Genomic DNA, 12,770 nt, shown 5'->3' with positions numbered 1-12,770 from the left:
GCTCTCCTCACAGATTTATCTGCTTCCAACCACGGATTGAAATAACATGACTGAGCTTTAAGATGTTCTGGATTCAAAGCAACATCCCGGTGCATCACAGGTGTCTCTTTCAGCTTCTCCTACCACGGATTTGTTAACCGTTTGCACAAACCTTCACAGCCCTGCCAAGCATCCTTTGCTTATCCAGCAAAGCTCAGAAGCTGTCTCCTGCTAATTTATCCAGAAAGATGCACAACAACAGCGTGGAAGCAAGCTGCTGAATGCCGATGTTAGGCAGCCTACCAGCTCTTATTACAAAGTCTTCAGCAACATGTTATTTATTTCTGTATTTGATGTTCATTTTCTTGTTGGCTTTGATTAGAGCAGGGACGCAATAAACTACTTCCATTCTTCCTGAGTCAGTCTTGACTAAACAGTTTCTAAAATGTCAGGACACATACACCACCACCCGTCTTTCCAGTAATAAAAAATGTAATGGCTCATAAGGGCCAGAAAATCTTTAAAAGTAAGAGGCTGAAATTAGTCAAGTATGCTAATTGTGAAATAAATATCATTTAAACAATCAGTTGATCATTTGGTTTCACCGACTGCTTCACTTCCTAGATATTCCATGATCAGCTGTAAGTGGGATTACTCCAAAGTGGAAGTTTTTAGGGTCACTGAGGGCTGAGCATATGCAGAGCACAGTAAAGGTGCCGACACTGCATGTTGCATTTAATTGTTTATAGATGCACTTGAGAGAGCATTGAAGTGACTCCAGAATTAAAATGACAGTTTACATTTTCAGGGTTTGCCATTGCTCTCAATTGGCTTTTTGCTAATATACGCTGTATACAATAAAGACAACAATATGTGACCGTTACGTGACAGAAGCCTGTGCATTTTCCTTTTACTGCTGATTGCTAAACAAAAATATTCATTAAAGTCCTAGAAGTAAAACCCGTGGCCCCTTTGGAGTGCACAAGAAATTCCATTATCCAGGAATTGTGGTGGTTTGGAAGCTTTCGCAACACTGGAAACTCATTTACAGTGTTTCTCCATGCACTGCATCCTAATATATATATAAAAACACCTGATATCACCCCCCCACCTTTTTTTATTGAGCTGATTTTAAAAAACCACAAACAAATTTAAAGGTTCATTTTCATCCGACCTCTTTTTATTAAGCAAAGTATCAGAATGGACTGCAATTAGTTGTTTCACAACTAAAACAAAACCCAAAGATGACTGAGGGGACGTAAAGAACATTTTAGTACTGTTTGAAAGTACTTGCATCTACATCAGAGTATGAAAAGTAGGTGGGTAAAAATGCGACTCACATTTGTTGCGTGCGTGTGCGCGCGCCGGATGACTGTATGCCAGTGGATGTGACATTGTTGAGAGAAGTAAGACATAATGAAGTTAAGCAACCTTGTACTGAAAGTAGTTTAAAAGCACCTCGGACTCCATGTGCTCGAGATGTGATAACTATGTCACAGCAATTTAAAAAATGTGTTATCAATGGTTACATAACAATCAAGATAACTTAAAGCCATAATTTTTTTTAAAAAAAAGTATATATTAGCCCTCAAAAATCAGCTGTCTATATGTTGAGCCGCCCAGTTGAAATTAATTAAAAACAAGACTGGCCTGAAGTAATGCAAAAACAAACTATTAGTAATGGACAAAAACTAAAGAAAGCATGGTCCTAAACATGTTTTAACAAAACCTGCTTAAAAAAATTTAAATGGAAATCAAGACACACGGTAACCCGTGTAGCACTGTTTGCTAATTCTACCATTGGTCATATTTCTTTAAAAAGAACATTCACAAGCATATCGAGTTAATTGATCTCTACGGTACATATCTGGAGAGTAAGATATAAAAAATCTCACTTTTTGGGGCTCTTGCTCTGAACAGATCAGCCACTGATGAAAGAAATGACATCACTGCCCCTCTGTGTTCATAACTGAGAACTGCACTGCAGCGCCATGAATTCTAAACGTCTAGATTCAGTTTTTCCACAACAAACACAAATTTATGGAGACAAATAAATCACTTATCCTGGATCATGCTCAGCACGAGGTATAGTGTCACTTTGGTATGAGTTCAACTTCACTCACCCATCAGACTATGTGTGCACATGTACACAGGTCCATAAGTAATTTGGTTTGATTAATTAAGATGTGCAATGCAGAATTTCAGCTTTAAGTGTTTAAGAATTACACCCTGAATTTGGATACAGCCTGTGAGTGCCTGTTATGGGCTTTTATAGGGCTTTGGAGCGTGATGTCACGGGGGTGGGCGTGGAAAGGATTTTGGGGGTCTAAACAAAGCACAAGCGAAAAAGGAGCGAAGGCACACACGACAGCCATGGTTCGTTCTTGCTGTGTGGTCGGCTGCAATGTTCGATCGCACGACCGGCAAGAGAATAAGCTTGAAAAGGGTTTGTCTTTTCATTCTTTCCCAACCTGGAAGCAACATGAGGCAGCTCGTGTATCGATGTTACCAAACGAAGGCGTCTAGCCTGGATAGCAGCTGTGAGACGAGCTGATATCCAGTTCTCTTCCATCTCCAAATATCTGTTGGTGCTCCAGACATTTTCATTCCAGTAAGTTCTAAATATGTTCATATCACTCTTTATAGCCTATTAGTTTTATTTTCGATGCGCTCTGAGCTCATAGCAAATTAGAACAAACATCCTACTGAGTGATTTTGCAGAACTACCTTCTATCTATAGAGTTGCTAATTATTTGGCATTATTGCAGCAAACCAGCCAATGAAATGGATGAAACATCGTGACTGGGTCGCAGCGCTACACAAGGGACCTGCTTCAAACACACCACCATGCCAATCAGATTACTTCTTCCATGTGAGGGTGAAGAGGTGACCCTTCTGGATAAGATGGTGAAGGTTTGGTGAACAGTGTGGTAGTAAAACCAGGGAAAAATGAAACCTGCTCCTGTTAAATATTCTTAAGTCTTTTGCTGTATAAATAGCGGTATTTTTTCAAAAGATACAGTAAATAAAGTAATGTTAGTAGTGGGTGATATCATGTAAACACTCATGATTTTATGGAAACATTTTGTCATTTGTAAACTATAAAAGCAGCTGGGATTTTTCTTTTTTGAGGACGGCTCCTTTTACCTTTCAATACGGATGGTCTGTTTATGTTTTGATCAAGAGCCTTTTTTGGGCAGCTGAAGAGGAGAAGTCTATGTTATGGCCAACCACTGACTGTATCTTGGTCACATTACCCAGCAAAACCCAGTATGCAGGTTCATCTGTAACAGTCCTTGTGCCACAGATCAACACTGTTGCTTCTACATTAAACAGAAGAGCAGTCGCATGGGTGCAGGTCTCCGCGACTCCGGCCTTACAGGTGCAGTGGGCGGCTTCAACATTCCCTGTGATGCTCACAGTGACCCATGGCTGCAATGCTGGTTCATTCAGTCTTTGAGTGCAGGACCTGAAACACACACAGACAAAGTTCATTTAAAGACAAGAACTATGAGCCAAGGCCGACATAAATGTGTTTTATCTACTTCATCATAAATGTAACAAAGTGTTTAGAAAGTTAGCACATACATGTAATTTTTCATTTCTTTATGTGTCCATCGCTGCATGTTATATTCTAAACCTGCCTGTTCTCTGTCAGAAACCTGCCTGCAGAAAATGAACTTAAAGTATGTAATGTGTAATGTAATCACTTTAGAGATGGAGAAAGCATAAAGTGACAATTATGAATCCCTTAATATGATAAGGAGATTCTGCAGGTCATTAATCAATGTATAAAATTAAAATAAAATGTATTTTTAATGACACAAGATACAAATATGGAAGCAAGATGTATAATTAGAATGATTTATAATAAATATGAATAAATCATTGCAATTTCTTTAACCATAAAGAATAACTAAATCCTTCAGGACAATGTCACATCAATGCACTGAACTCACTATGTTATCCACCTAACAGCCTCCACATGTTCTCACTGTAATTTCCCCTCATGAATGAATTTATGCTGCACTAATGTGAATGTTTGCAGGGAAATCAAACGCATTTCACTCGCAGTACTCGAGCTGACTTACCTTTGTTTGAATGACGACTTGTACGCGCTGATTCCACAGATAAGGTACGAAAATATGTCAGGCTACGTCAATAGCAGTTGGTCTTCAGGGTTTCTACTCCACGGCCGTATTTCATACGGCTCCACATTTCCAATGCACGCTATTTTCTGCAAGTACCGCTGCTTCCCCTCTGAACGAAATCGGTCTCTATACAGTCCATTCTCTTTTGAGCTGCTTTTAAGCATCTTGTAATCGTCTTCCAACACAGTGTGTTTGTTTTGATTCGTAGACCCCACAATGCATTGCGGCGTGACGTCAACCTTATATATATGTGAGGCGTCTGCGCATGCGTAGCTCGTGACGTCACTGAAAGGAAATTCGATTGGCTATGATGTGCTGCAACGTCACATAGGCAAGAGGCTATAAATATCCCTCAGACATTTAGACATGCTCATTTGTTGGCACATGTTGAACAGTCGGCGCTCTCTCAGGAAACGTCTCACGCTTTTAACACAAACCAAGAAAATAACATTTGTGACTGCAATGGATGAAAATTCAGATCAGGAGGGGGAAGAAATTGAGCTTCCAGAAGGATCAGGTGTAGCAAAAGAAGGTGAAATAACTGCTGAAACAGAAAGTGTCCGAGCTCTAAACCCTGTAGAACAGGCTGTAGTTGACGTCATCCATGAGATATTTGGTGAAATGGATTCAACAAAGAACAACGAAAAATACTCTCTGGCATCCATCGACTCACCTCCAATGGCAGAACCTAAGAGCGTTTCTCCAGAAAAATGGTCTCTGGCATCCATCGACTCACCTCCAATGGCAGAACCTAAGAGCGTTTCTCCAGAAAAATGGTCTCTGGCATCCATCGACTCACCTCCAATGGCAGAACCTAAGAGCGTTTCTCCAGAAAAATGGTCTCTGGTATCCATCGACTCACCTCCAATGGCAGAACCTAAGAGCGTTTCTCCAGAAAAATGGTCTCTGGTATCCATCGACTCACCTCCAATGGCAGAACCTAAGAGCGTTTCTCCAGAAAAATGCTCTGCGAGCATTTCAGGCTCTCTTAAAGATTCCTTTGAAGTATTAGAGATGGGTGTTGTGTCAAGGTCATCTTCTGATTTTAAGGAAATGTCCACTGACCTCTCCTTTTTGCTCTTTAAGACACTTCTTGTAAAATGTAAGTCTAAGACCATGCAATCTGTGGCTAAGGCCACAAGTACTTCAAGAGAAATACACACTCTCATCAACCATCTGACAGAGTTGATACAGCCTGAACTCAGCAGCACAGAGTCCGCCATAAATCTGATAAATGACAAGAATCAGTTCATTAAGAAAATGGCCAAATCCCTCATCAAGGAGTTTGGCTCCTCAGACAATGTCTTAAATGCTGCAATGTCAAATGATTCATCTTTTGACAAGGCTGTGATAAGTCATTTGAAATTCGGGCTCCCCAGTCCTCCAGAAAAGTCCAAAATTTCCAGGTTTTTTTCAGCAGTGTTAAAAGCTTTTTCAAAACCCTTTACGTGCTGCTTTAAAGGGCAGCAATGATTACATGACATTTTTGGCTTTTTCCTGCTGCCTTGCTTCTTTTAAAATCTTGAAGCAGAATTTTAGCACCAAATCCATTTCCATCACCCCCAACCAGTCGCAGCGGATGGCTGCCCCTTTCTGAGCCTGGTTCCGTTGGAAGTTTCTTCCTGTCAGAAGGGAGTTTTTCTTCCCCACTGTCGCCTTGTGCTTGCTCAAAGGGGGATCATTTGATTGTTGGGCTTCTCTGTAGTACTGTATTGTTTTTACCTTACAGTACAAACAGGGAAGAAACTTGTGATTTGGCGCTTTATTTAAGATATATATCATATACAAAATATCATATATATCAAATAAAACAATAATATCAAATAAAAACATTCAGACTGTTGTCTTGTTTTTCTATGTTGTCAAATATGTAACAAGTTGAGTGTGTGCATTCTGGTCATTAGCATTTTTGGTTTTTTCATTTTTAATGTATTCGAGCTGAATTCGGGGTGCGAGGTAGTTGCTTACTACAGCATGTTTGTATAGACACTATGGAGTTCTGAGCTACTAGGAAGTAGGAAGAGGCTGACTTAACCACCCCTCCCTCCTACCACACATACAAGATTGATTTAAATTTGTAGGATCTGATCTCTTTCAGAACCCAGCTTTGCTCTCAGGAGGTAGGAGTTAGTCTGAAACTTCAAAATGAGGTGGCCAGCTCTCTTCCATGTGTGTGACATAAGCGACTGAATCTGACAAAAAACTTGAATATTTTTCTGTCCTTTGAACATCCAATACGTACAAATAGAATAGAATAATGCTTTAAATGTCCCACAAGGGGAAATTTGATGTATAAGCGGCAAAAAGAAACAAAAATACACACAGAACAGAAAGACAATGTTTACATATTTTACATACAAACCCAGGTTGTAGTGTGCAAACAGAGCAAGATACTGAAAGATGTTTACATATTTAGAATATTTAGAATATTTTGAAAAGTGCAGGTTGTGTATTGTACCTGTGCATTAAAAAGTAGACAAGTAACTTCCAATAAGTTAGTGTATATATAGACTGAGAGAAGTAATGTGCAAGTTATAACAGCAGAAGTTGTCACAGCACTGATGTAAACCTCTATGTTTGTTGGGAGCAGTTTTGATTGTGCAGTCTGACAGCTGTAGAGAGGAAGGACCTGCGGAAACGCTCCTTCAAGCATCTAGGATGCAGCAGTCTGTCACTGAAGGAGCTCTGCAGTCCAGCAACATTTACATGCACGGGGTGGGAGACTCTGTCCATCAGAGAAGTTATTTTGGCCAGAGTCCTTCTGTCTCCCACCACCTGCACTGGATCCAGGGTGCATGCCAGCACAGTTCCCTGTGGGGCCCCTGTACTGCATATGAGTATGTATGTATGTATTGTAGAATTCAACTAGGTGCAATATGTCAGTGAGTGCAGAATTTAGGAGAATCACAAGAATCCATTTGCAGTCCAAGTTCTTCCCCCCTGTTGGACAGTCATTCTGCGAGCCTTATGAATGTGTTTGCAAAGAATCAGATCTTAGTGAACTCTGGCTCAAGGTCAGGGGTCAGAGGTCAAGTTGTCTGAAAATCTTGTAAATGTGATAACTTTAGAACAAGATGATGTAGAATTTTGAAATTGATACCATAGGTGTATCTATTATGAGGCTGAGTGGGACGATTGGTCAGTATCAGTAGCTATGTGCATGACTAGTTTCATTTCATGTAGTAAATCTTTACATTGTAGACTTTCAACCTGGGGCCTCATACACAACACCAACCTGTCTACGTGGTTCTTCTTCAGCTATCTGAGAATTTTTATGGGAAGTGTATTTTTCTGGTATTTTCTTAGCCTCATCTATTTTTTAAAAAGCACATAAAAAGGAGGAAGCAGGGGAAATGGGTGAGGGTGAGCATCTGAGTGACTTTAATCCAAATTGCGATGCTTAGGCGACTTGACCCAGGCAGCTCTAAACGAGCAAAGCCTGCTTTCATAAAGACATAACAGTGTGAAAAAGTGTTCATCAATCCCTCCTTTCCTTTTCACATTTTGCTAGAAAAACGGAAAATTTATGCAGTAATTTACTGAAACGTGTATAAAAATACGTGGAGGCACAACACACTGCTCCAGTAATGTTTAGGTCCGGTCGTTACTGAAACATTGTGTTTTTCTAAATAATGGCATTCTATTCTATTCTATCTAGCTATGCTTTTCCTACATTTGCTGTGTCTTTGGGATTGTTGTCATGCTGAAAAATGAGGCCATTGTCATTAAGATGACCAATTTCCAGATGGTATTGCAGATGGAATAAACAAAGAATTCAAGTGCGTTTCATTAAAGCTGGTTTGACGGTTTGACCAGCTTTGATTATGACTGACATGCAGATACTTTAGGGTGTCTTCACTCATTCAGGAACCTTCCTAAACAAAGTTGACTTTTAGCAATGGTACTGCTACCTGGATGTAGGCCAGGCTTCTCTCAGAAGAGATGTTTGGTTTGCGAGTGCTTCTTCAGCTTGGGAATTAGCCAACTTCTGCTGATAAATGACCCACTCAGACTGAGGGTGATGGTTTCCTTTTTCTGTATTTGGTGCCAAATGGAAAAAATGGTATATAGGTTCACTATGAGGCAAGAAACAAACAAAAAAAACCCAAACCACACGCAACAATGTATCACTTCCAGCGTGTTTTAAACGAAAAACCAGAACGGATTATGTTTTCATCACAACTGTGTTCCAGCCAGGTGAGGAGAGCTACCTTCGTCATGCTTCCCTAACCTATTAATCTCGGTTTCGTACACCTTTCAGCAAAAGAAGCATCACATTGAAGCTACTTTGAATGCATCGTGTACCTGAATATTGTTGCTTATTTGCTGGATGAATTACTTGCAAGATGACATGAAAAAACAAACAAAAAAAAGGCATAATTTCCTGTGGTCGACTAATCCATTAAGCCTTCCGGGAGGCATGTAATCAGATAGAATCTAAGCTCTGTAGTGGTGCAGAGTGAGCATGTGCACAGAGCGCTATGTTAAAGTATAAAATATATCACATACCAAACGTGCCCCACATTCTAAGGTTTTCTTGGATCAATCCAGAATTTTCCATAAAATATTCTGAGCTCTCCTCACAGATGTATCTGCTTCCAACCACGGATTGAAATAACATGACTGAGCTTTAAGATGTTCTGGATTCAAAGCAACATCCCGGTGCATCACAGGTGTCTCTTTCAGCTTCTCCTACCACGGATTTGTTAACCGTTTGCACAAACCTTCACAGCCCTGCCAAGCATCCTTTGCTTATCCAGCAAAGCTCAGAAGCTGTCTCCTGCTAATTTATCCAGAAAGATGCACAACAACAGCGTGGAAGCAAGCTGCTGAATGCCGATGTTAGGCAGCCTACCAGCTCTTATTACAAAGTCTTCAGCAACATGTTATTTATTTCTGTATTTGATGTTCATTTTCTTGTTGGCTTTGATTAGAGCAGGGACGCAATAAACTACTTCCATTCTTCCTGAGTCAGTCTTGACTAAACAGTTTCTAAAATGTCAGGACACATACACCACCACCCGTCTTTCCAGTAATAAAAAATGTAATGGCTCATAAGGGCCAGAAAATCTTTAAAAGTAAGAGGCTGAAATTAGTCAAGTATGCTAATTGTGAAATAAATATCATTTAAACAATCAGTTGATCATTTGGTTTCACCGACTGCTTCACTTCCTAGATATTCCATGATCAGCTGTAAGTGGGATTACTCCAAAGTGGAAGTTTTTAGGGTCACTGAGGGCTGAGCATATGCAGAGCACAGTAAAGGTGCCGACACTGCATGTTGCATTTAATTGTTTATAGATGCACTTGAGAGAGCATTGAAGTGACTCCAGAATTAAAATGACAGTTTACATTTTCAGGGTTTGCCATTGCTCTCAATTGGCTTTTTGCTAATATACGCTGTATACAATAAAGACAACAATATGTGACCGTTACGTGACAGAAGCCTGTGCATTTTCCTTTTACTGCTGATTGCTAAACAAAAATATTCATTAAAGTCCTAGAAGTAAAACCCGTGGCCCCTTTGGAGTGCACAAGAAATTCCATTATCCAGGAATTGTGGTGGTTTGGAAGCTTTCGCAACACTGGAAACTCATTTACAGTGTTTCTCCATGCACTGCATCCTAATATATATATAAAAACACCTGATATCACCCCCCCACCTTTTTTTATTGAGCTGATTTTAAAAAACCACAAACAAATTTAAAGGTTCATTTTCATCCGACCTCTTTTTATTAAGCAAAGTATCAGAATGGACTGCAATTAGTTGTTTCACAACTAAAACAAAACCCAAAGATGACTGAGGGGATGTAAAGAACATTTTAGTAGTGTTTGAAAGTACTTGCATCTACATCAGAGTATGAAAAGTAGGTGGGTAAAAATGCGACTCACATTTGTTGCGTGCGTGTGCGCGCGCCGGATGACTGTATGCCAGTGGATGTGACATTGTTGAGAGAAGTAAGACATAATGAAGTTAAGCAACCTTGTACTGAAAGTAGTTTAAAAGCACCTCGGACTCCATGTGCTCGAGATGTGATAACTATGTCACAGCAATTTAAAAAATGTGTTATCAATGGTTACATAACAATCAAGATAACTTAAAGCCATAATTTTTTTTTAAAAAAAGTATATATTAGCCCTCAAAAATCAGCTGTCTATATGTTGAGCCGCCCAGTTGAAATTAATTAAAAACAAGACTGGCCTGAAGTAATGCAAAAACAAACTATTAGTAATGGACAAAAACTAAAGAAAGCATGGTCCTAAACATGTTTTAACAAAACCTGCTTAAAAAAATTTAAATGGAAATCAAGACACACGGTAACCCGTGTAGCACTGTTTGCTAATTCTACCATTGGTCATATTTCTTTAAAAAGAACATTCACAAGCATATCGAGTTAATTGATCTCTACGGTACATATCTGGAGAGTAAGATATAAAAAATCTCACTTTTTGGGGCTCTTGCTCTGAACAGATCAGCCACTGATGAAAGAAATGACATCACTGCCCCTCTGTGTTCATAACTGAGAACTGCACTGCAGCGCCATGAATTCTAAACGTCTAGATTCAGTTTTTCCACAACAAACACAAATTTATGGAGACAAATAAATCACTTATCCTGGATCATGCTCAGCACGAGGTATAGTGTCACTTTGGTATGAGTTCAACTTCACTCACCCATCAGACTATGTGTGCACATGTACACAGGTCCATAAGTAATTTGGTTTGATTAATTAAGATGTGCAATGCAGAATTTCAGCTTTAAGTGTTTAAGAATTACACCCTGAATTTGGATACAGCCTGTGAGTGCCTGTTATGGGCTTTTATAGGGCTTTGGAGCGTGATGTCACGGGGGTGGGCGTGGAAAGGATTTTGGGGGTCTAAACAAAGCACAAGCGAAAAAGGAGCGAAGGCACACACGACAGCCATGGTTCGTTCTTGCTGTGTGGTCGGCTGCAATGTTCGATCGCACGACCGGCAAGAGAATAAGCTTGAAAAGGGTTTGTCTTTTCATTCTTTCCCAACCTGGAAGCAACATGAGGCAGCTCGTGTATCGATGTTACCAAACGAAGGCGTCTAGCCTGGATAGCAGCTGTGAGACGAGCTGATATCCAGTTCTCTTCCATCTCCAAATATCTGTTGGTGCTCCAGACATTTTCATTCCAGTAAGTTCTAAATATGTTCATATCACTCTTTATAGCCTATTAGTTTTATTTTCGATGCGCTCTGAGCTCATAGCAAATTAGAACAAACATCCTACTGAGTGATTTTGCAGAACTACCTTCTATCTATAGAGTTGCTAATTATTTGGCATTATTGCAGCAAACCAGCCAATGAAATGGATGAAACATCGTGACTGGGTCACAGCGCTACACAAGGGACCTGCTTCAAACACACCACCATGCCAATCAGATTACTTCTTCCATGTGAGGGTGAAGAGGTGACCCTTCTGGATAAGATGGTGAAGGTTTGGTGAACAGTGTGGTAGTAAAACCAGGGAAAAATGAAACCTGCTCCTGTTAAATATTCTTAAGTCTTTTGCTGTATAAATAGCGGTATTTTTTCAAAAGATACAGTAAATAAAGTAATGTTAGTAGTGGGTGATATCATGTAAACACTCATGATTTTATGGAAACATTTTGTCATTTGTAAACTATAAAAGCAGCTGGGATTTTTCTTTTTTGAGGACGGCTCCTTTTACCTTTCAATACGGATGGTCTGTTTATGTTTTGATCAAGAGCCTTTTTTGGGCAGCTGAAGAGGAGAAGTCTATGTTATGGCCAACCACTGACTGTATCTTGGTCACATTACCCAGCAAAACCCAGTATGCAGGTTCATCTGTAACAGTCCTTGTGCCACAGATCAACACTGTTGCTTCTACATTAAACAGAAGAGCAGTCGCATGTAGGGCTGAACGATTATGGAAAATAATCTAATTGCGATTTTTTTGCCCCAATATTGCGATTGCGATGCGATATGCGATTATTTTTTAAGGTCTTTGTCTTCTGTATTATTAAACAAAGACAAGCAATACATCATATAGTATGGCCAATACTATATTACATTAATTTTAAACTGTTCTTTCCTGGAAGACAGACCTCTGTTATGATGACATGAGGTGATGCATGAATTGATGACTGACATTTTTATTTAACTTCTTCAATCACAACAGTATATTTGAACATACACAATAGTTTATTTTTAGCTTACAAACATCTGAGCATAAAGTGCTGACAAGGAACCCTGGTGTAAACATTAAAATGAAAGTCAGTACAATGTGCAGATTGCAGAAATATACATAAAAAAAAAATCAGTGGCTTTACCACACTCAGTTTTTCGACATCTGTGAACTACTAGACAGTCATTCAATTAAAAAATAATATTAAATAAATAAAACTAATAAATAAAAAATACACACATCTTACTGATCTCTGCAGTCAGTAACATTACACATAAAGTGCAAACATAATAGCAATTGTATAAACACACACACAAACACGCCTTTAAAGTTTAAAGGCGTGAAATTGGACGGTCTAGTTCTGATTAGCGTCACCGCTGTCTCGGTGGAGTTTAATAAACTCGGCCGTCTGCTTCTTGCTGTCTAAAATATAACCAGACACTGGTGTAAATTCTCGACTGTCT

The 12,770-nt window shown here is 39.5% G+C and overlaps 1 long non-coding RNA gene across 1 annotated transcript; it reads right to left on the bottom strand.

Annotated features, from left to right (window-relative positions):
• Positions 1–1,649: 1,649 nt before the first annotated feature.
• Positions 1,650–4,829, bottom strand: LOC308399602. The gene is made up of 2 exons (XR_013972211.1): positions 4,071–4,829; positions 1,650–3,448 (listed from the first exon to the last, which is right to left on the bottom strand). It is a non-coding gene; the product is annotated as an uncharacterized lncRNA (long non-coding RNA).
• Positions 4,830–12,770: the final 7,941 nt, after the last annotated feature.

Source organism: Rhamphochromis sp. 'chilingali', assembly GCF_963969265.1.
Source record: "Rhamphochromis sp. 'chilingali' genome assembly, chromosome: 7".
Lineage (NCBI taxonomy): Eukaryota > Metazoa > Chordata > Actinopteri > Cichliformes > Cichlidae > Rhamphochromis > Rhamphochromis sp. 'chilingali'.
Note: the sequence above shows the minus strand (reverse complement) of the source record. Positions and strands in the feature narration are given on the sequence as shown.